Genomic DNA, 6,433 nt, shown 5'->3' on the forward strand with positions numbered 1-6,433 from the left:
CAGCTATAACGAGATGAGAAATGAGGAGAAGGGGGTACAAGACCTCCTCTTCAGAATAGAAAATGGCAGAAAATGAATCCACCTCTCCCGACACCCATCAGGTGGGCTTCCCCTCCCCACACGAACCCCGTCTGGGGCAGGAGCTACCCACACCCGCGGCCTACTCAGCGTCCCCTAACCGCGCCCCTGAGAAAATGGGGGGAAGGGGGAAAGGTGGTAATCTAGAGCAGGACGAAGCATACCTCGGGCGGCCGCCAGCATAAGTAGGGCAGAGCCACCTCCCCTCACGCCACCACCCTCATTCCCCCCGCAGCTGGGAAGGGGCAGAAGGCCCGGCGGGGAAGGGCGGTCCTAGCAGACAGCCGCCGCAGGACAACAGCTCACACCAGAATGAGGAACCGGCCCTAAGCGGCAGGCCCGTCCCAGGGCCTCAGACCGCTAAGGGTCCAACAGCCGCCCCCAGACCGTTAAGATGGGAAGGGACACCAGGCCTCCCTTGAGCGCGCAAGTCCACCACAGCCACCACGCGCACGGGGCAAGCAGCGAAGAAGGGGGCAGACGCGCGCGTATTCCCGTCCATCCATTCACCCCGCGCTCCCCGCAGGAGACAACCCAAGCCCCCCTACGCGATACCTGCCCAATGTGCTCACAAAGCAGCAGTGGCCTCACCACAGTCACGTGACCACTTGCCTGGCTCCCCCTCCTTCCCCACGCACACGTGAGGCCGCTCCCCCACCACGCGACATCACATGACATCACATTGCGCACTCCACTCCTCACCAGCCCTTCCGTCTGCCCTGGCACGCATATAACCAGGGCTTTGCCCCTTCCCCCCAAACGCCCGCGCAGCGGAAGGGTTGGCTAAACCCCTTCAAAGCTGCGCTGAGGGGAGGTGGTGTAGGGTGCGTCTCTGTGAGGGGTCTTCTCTGCAATGGCTCGTCGCTGTTGCCGGCTGCTCCGCAGATGGCACTGAGAGAAGGCCGCAGCCGTTCCTAGGGTCGCTCCGTGGAGGGTTGATGCGTTGGCGGAGCCCGAGAGGGAAGGGTATGTGCGGGGACGGGCAGCCCCACCTTAGCTATCTGTCAGGCTGTGGGGAGACAAAGACTTAGCACCCTAGGAAACAGCCTGGGCCATGGTGGAATGGGTTTAGGAACAAGGTGAACGCTCAGAATCATGGATCAGTACCTCTTACTGGTCGAAGGAGCAGTTCAAACTAGGAGCTCTGAGTTTTTTTGGCTTCTTTTAAAAAGTGGCCTTTATTTTCTGCCCTCCAGGATTTTGGCAGGAGTCATTTATGTCACAGATTAAAGCTCATTCAGATTGCCAGATTATGTTTATCAGGAAAATTAATCCATGATGTCAGAGATTTATGTCCAAAAAAGAGACAGAGTAGTCCTGTAACTTTATTTGAATAAAGGGAGAGGCTATGGGCCATTTCCCCTGGGGTCTCTCAAAGTTTTGGAGGACACAGCCTCCTTTTTATCCTAATTTCCCAGCCGCATGTCCCTCTCTTTCCCCATTGACTGAGGTACTTGAGGGGTACAGACTTCCCGAATCTCCTAATACCTAAGACTCTCTTCTAATGTGCCTCCCCCCCTTCTTTTTCTTTGTATCTCTGTTCTTTTCCCCTAAGTCAAATAATTTAGTATGGCCTTGAGTGAGCAACAGTCTGTGTCAATTAGTGAAATTGCTATGGAATTGATGGTTCCCCCCCATTGCTTCTTTCACCTATCAGTCAGTATCTGGCTTTATCTACCAGCAGGCCCACAGTTTGTGAAGACACATCCCTCTCATTTCTTTCAAACCCCCCTCTTCTTGTTTTATAAATAATTGTCTTAATTTTTTCTTCCTGGATTTTTTTTTTGTGGTTATTTGCAGTGACCTCATTTTCTGTCCTTTTGTAGCCATTTCTGGATCAGTAGACATGGCTACTACTGCATCCCCTTGATCACATGCTGAATGAGCTGCACTAGACAAGGTATCATGCACTGTAAAAAGATTAGAGTTGCTATAGCACATAAGAGGAAAAACAGCATTGGTTTAACCCATAGTCCACAAAAACATGTCCATCTTTTCTCATGTATTCTATGTTTGGACTGGAACTGATGCCTTGAAAAGGCTGACCTGGAACAGAGACTAGACAGAGCTAAGAGAATAAAGTAGGTATTTATTGAAAGGCCTTAAAAGGACACACCTTGGACAGAACAAGAGCCTGGCCAGGGCTACACCCAAGAGGGACCCAAAATGGTCACAAAATGGATGACCGGTCGAAGACACATCCCTCTCATTTCTTTCAAACCCCCCTCTTCTTGTTTTATAAATAATTGTCTTAATTTTTTCTTCCTGGATTTTTTTTTTGTGGTTATTTGCAGTGACCTCATTTTCTGTCCTTTTGTAGCCATTTCTGGATCAGTAGACATGGCTACTACTGCATCCCCTTGATCACATGCTGAATGAGCTGCACTAGACAAGGTATCATGCACTGTAAAAAGATTAGAGTTGCTATAGCACATAAGAGGAAAAACAGCATTGGTTTAACCCATAGTCCACAAAAACATGTCCATCTTTTCTCATGTATTCTATGTTTGGACTGGAACTGATGCCTTGAAAAGGCTGACCTGGAACAGAGACTAGACAGAGCTAAGAGAATAAAGTAGGTATTTATTGAAAGGCCTTAAAAGGACACACCTTGGACAGAACAAGAGCCTGGCCAGGGCTACACCCAAGAGGGACCCAAAATGGTCACAAAATGGATGACCGGTCACGAGGTTTCACACTTTTATAGGTTTTGATCCATTTGCATACTGGGGTTAATTGTCCAATTACAGCTTTAGGTTATGACATTCCATCCTCCTTGTTTTTTCTCTTCAGTTCTCTGTTGTCTATGCTTTTTGGGCCTGAAACTTGTAATGGTTGTCCTTGGTCTCAAGCTGGAAAAGGATTGTTTTGTCTAACTACCCTGTGAAGAGAACTTACTGACACTTAATATGAAGCTCAGAACTACATACCTAGGCAGCACAGAATCTGAGGAATATGAAAGCTAAAAATTAAGGCATCAATACATGAGCTTTCTTAATTTTTTTGTTATCTGTTTTACTACTTTTCCGTTGTCATCTATTTGCAAACAGATATTTGAGTAATTTAATTTTTCATTAACTTCTGCTAATAGATCATATACTTTGATCCCTAACTGATTTTCCTGAACTTGTGGTAGTAAAAAAAAAACAATTGTGTAATATACCCTGTATAATATATCCCTGACCAGTTTGGAGGTAGCCTTCAATAAGCATGTTCGTCACAAATCCAACAATGTGCTTTCAAAGTCCAGGTTCCATTGGCAAAGGAGCTTTTCCATTTTTCATCATGATTTGGTGGGTCAAAATACAGCTTGCTTCCTGGGCCTAACAGTCCTCCAACAATAGTTGCCCCACCATAAGAATCACAATATTTGCATTTCCTAGCTCCCACATGAGGTTTCCTGATGCAGCCCACTGGAGCCTGGGCTAGCTCTTAGAACTCTGATGCTGTGCCAGGAGTGGGGAACTGCCTCAGTATGGGGATTTACCAGAGGCAGAACCTTTAGAGACACTTGCTCTATGGTGCCAGATACAAGCCACGACAGGGACCAGGCAGAAGAGAAAGGAGGAGGCTCTCCATTTTGAGGTTCCACAAGGAAGGGTTTATTCTAAGTAAAGGGAACATAAGGAAAAAGCACTGAGCACTATTGTGCAAGGGGTTTTATACAGATACAACTCAGGGGGTGGATACAAACAGCTAACCAATAGGGAATCCTCAGGGGAGGAGTGAGGGGATTACATCAAATGTCTGGGGCCAATTGGGTTAGGAGGGTGGAGAGGATGGGTCACATGGGCCAATGGGGCTTCAAGGAATAGGGGCATTTCAAAGGGGTGGTGTAGTCAGGGATTGGCCCAAGGTGAGAGTGGCAGGGAAGGTTTGGCAACAAAAGGGCTGGGTTGCCTTGACATGCAGGGAAAGAGTTGGAACAAGGGGTGGGGAATGATATGAGGGGCTTTGAGGGAGGGTAAAACCCAGGGGTAAACCAACTCAGGGAGAACATGGGGGCACAACAGAATGAACCACTTAACAAGGAATCAATAAAATAAATTCAAACCACAACAGTTTTCACCTACAGTTACATCCCAGATCTGTTTTGTTAGATCTGGACCAGAACCTATTAAAAAGGGTTCAAGTTCCATTCTGGTGTTGCCACTTCCACTGATAATCATGGACAACATGTGTCCTACTTGTGGAATTATCTCGGGGGAGCTTAAAAATAAGGGATCAAAAAAACTGTCTGTTGCAGTGTGCTTTTTGTTTTGTTAGTAGGTTTATTGTTTGATTTGTAATTTGGTAGTTTTCTTTATGCTGTTTCCCTTTTGTCCCCGCCTTTTCCCAGATTTTTCGTCAGTTAGTTGCTAGTTTCTATTTCCCCAAATTTTGTCAGTTTACTGAAACTGTTCTCCTCCCTTGGGATTTTTATTGGTTTATACATTGTAATCCCCGCCTGGTTTTTTACTTCCAATTCTTCTGATTTGTTAAAGATTGTACCCTCCCCTGAGACCTGCCCCACATATAAGTTCTTGTCTGCCCCTTGTTCGGGGTCCTGGGAGAAGAAAAGGGGAAGTTTACCATCAAATAAAGTTACCCTGGGACCCGTGTGCGCCCCTGTGGTTTATGAGGCGCCAACAGCTGACACCTGGGATTCAACGGAGCTCGAGGGGGGTTCTGCCACCTCCCCGCCTCCTGTCATCAGCTAGCCGGGGGGAAGAAGAGCGGCACCTGTCCCTCCCCACTGCTTTACAGCCTTCAAAATCTCTTCAGTAATTATGGTAGGAACACCTTACCCAGATACCATTAGTGAGCTTAATATGTGTTTGATTCCATCTGCCTTGATATTTGGAACAATCGTAAGGAGAGCAGTTGGGGGTCCAACAGTCTAAACCCAAATATAAAGTCCAGTCACAAATACTTTTTTCCATGTATATGTCCTCTGTTTTATTTAGACAATAAATGCCTTTTTCAGAAGAATGAACTCACCATGGACTTCCTTCCTCATCCCAAAATCCCATCCCATTATGGACTTTACTCAGGGTGCTGACCCACCATTTAGGTTCGACTCGGCTGGCCACCCATGGCCAGTCTTCAGATCCTCCTGGCCTATCTGCAGACCCAACAATTGCTCAGGTTAAAGGTTTTTGTTACTTCTTTTCCTAGGACTAAAAAAACAATTCTTCTACCTCTGGCCTGAATCTAACTGACAATATAAAAGTAGGATTATTAATATTAAGAAAAACATTCTAATGGTGTAATCTAATTACCTAATCTAATTCTCAAGTTGTCATCCACACCACCTGTGATGAGTGAAGGCACAGAAAGCACTTAACAGAAAACAATGACAGCAAGGATTTGTCCCCCAATGGCTGGATATTTGAAGGGAAGGATGCCCATACAGACTATTTCAGCAGGCAGTTTGTGGGTAGGCACACAGGCCTTCTCCTGATGTCAGCGCATTGGCTACTGCTCCGATTCACTCCTGCGGAGTGTCAGTCATGGCCTCCTGTCCTTCTCCTCCAGCTGAGATGTCTAAATCTCTGGGGCCTTAGAGACCTTCACCCAGGTGTGATGGGTCCACCCATGTTCAGCTGTCTTGACAGCTGTTTCTGTGGTCAGCAACACTTGGAAAAGTCCACACCACTTTGCCATCAGTGGTGCTTCTTTGCACTCCTTAACTAGAACCCAATCTCCTGGTTGGATATTACAAACAGCCAAGTCCAAAGGCAGGGGTCTGTGCCAACTGAGCTTCCTGTCAAAGAGATTTCACAAGAGACAGTACCCTGGCCTCATATTGTTTTAAATATACATTACATATTTCTACCCCCCACTAAGTTGAGAATTACAAGGGTAAGGAATTCCAAACATCAATTCAAAGGGAGATAATTGAGTATCTCCCCTGGGTCAGGCCCTTATTCTTGCCAAAGCCAGTAGCAAAAGCTGTACCCATGGCATCTTAGTTTCTATCACCATCTTCAAAAGGTGTTTATTTCTCCATTCATTCTTTCTACCTGACCAAAGCTCTGGGGGTGCCACAGGGTATGGAGGTTCCATTGTATTCCTAAAGCAGTCATAACCCCTTGAAGGATCTTTCCTATAAAATGAGTTCCCCTATCTGAGTCTATTGCTTCCACAATCCCATATCTTGGGATTATTTGTTCCAAAAATACCTTAATAACTGATCCTGTAGGTGCTGAAGCAGTTGGAAATGCTTCTGGCCACCCTGTTAGCTGACATACTATTACCAGAAGATATTTAAACCTTCCCACTCAGGGCATTTCAGTAAAATCCACCTGACATCTTTGGAAGGGGCATACAGCCCAAGGCCTCCCTCCTCTGGCAATTTTCTTTGTAACCCTAT

General features: G+C 46.5%; 1 protein-coding gene across 1 annotated transcript in view; it reads right to left on the bottom strand.

The window, feature by feature from the left end:
- The window catches only part of LOC121357318 (ubiquitin-associated protein 2-like), a 90,563-nt gene extending 89,874 nt beyond the window's left edge, over window positions 1-689 (bottom strand). Inside the window, exon 1 of the mRNA XM_041474490.1 lies at window positions 634-689. The gene's annotated coding sequence lies outside the window, so the exon portion shown is untranslated. The remainder of the gene's footprint in view (window positions 1-633) is intronic.
- Between the last annotated feature and the right edge of the window lie 5,744 nt (window positions 690-6,433).

This window comes from Pyrgilauda ruficollis, unplaced genomic scaffold (genome assembly GCF_017590135.1).
Source record: "Pyrgilauda ruficollis isolate IOZ18807 unplaced genomic scaffold, ASM1759013v1 scaffold324, whole genome shotgun sequence".
Taxonomy (NCBI): domain Eukaryota; kingdom Metazoa; phylum Chordata; class Aves; order Passeriformes; family Passeridae; genus Pyrgilauda; species Pyrgilauda ruficollis.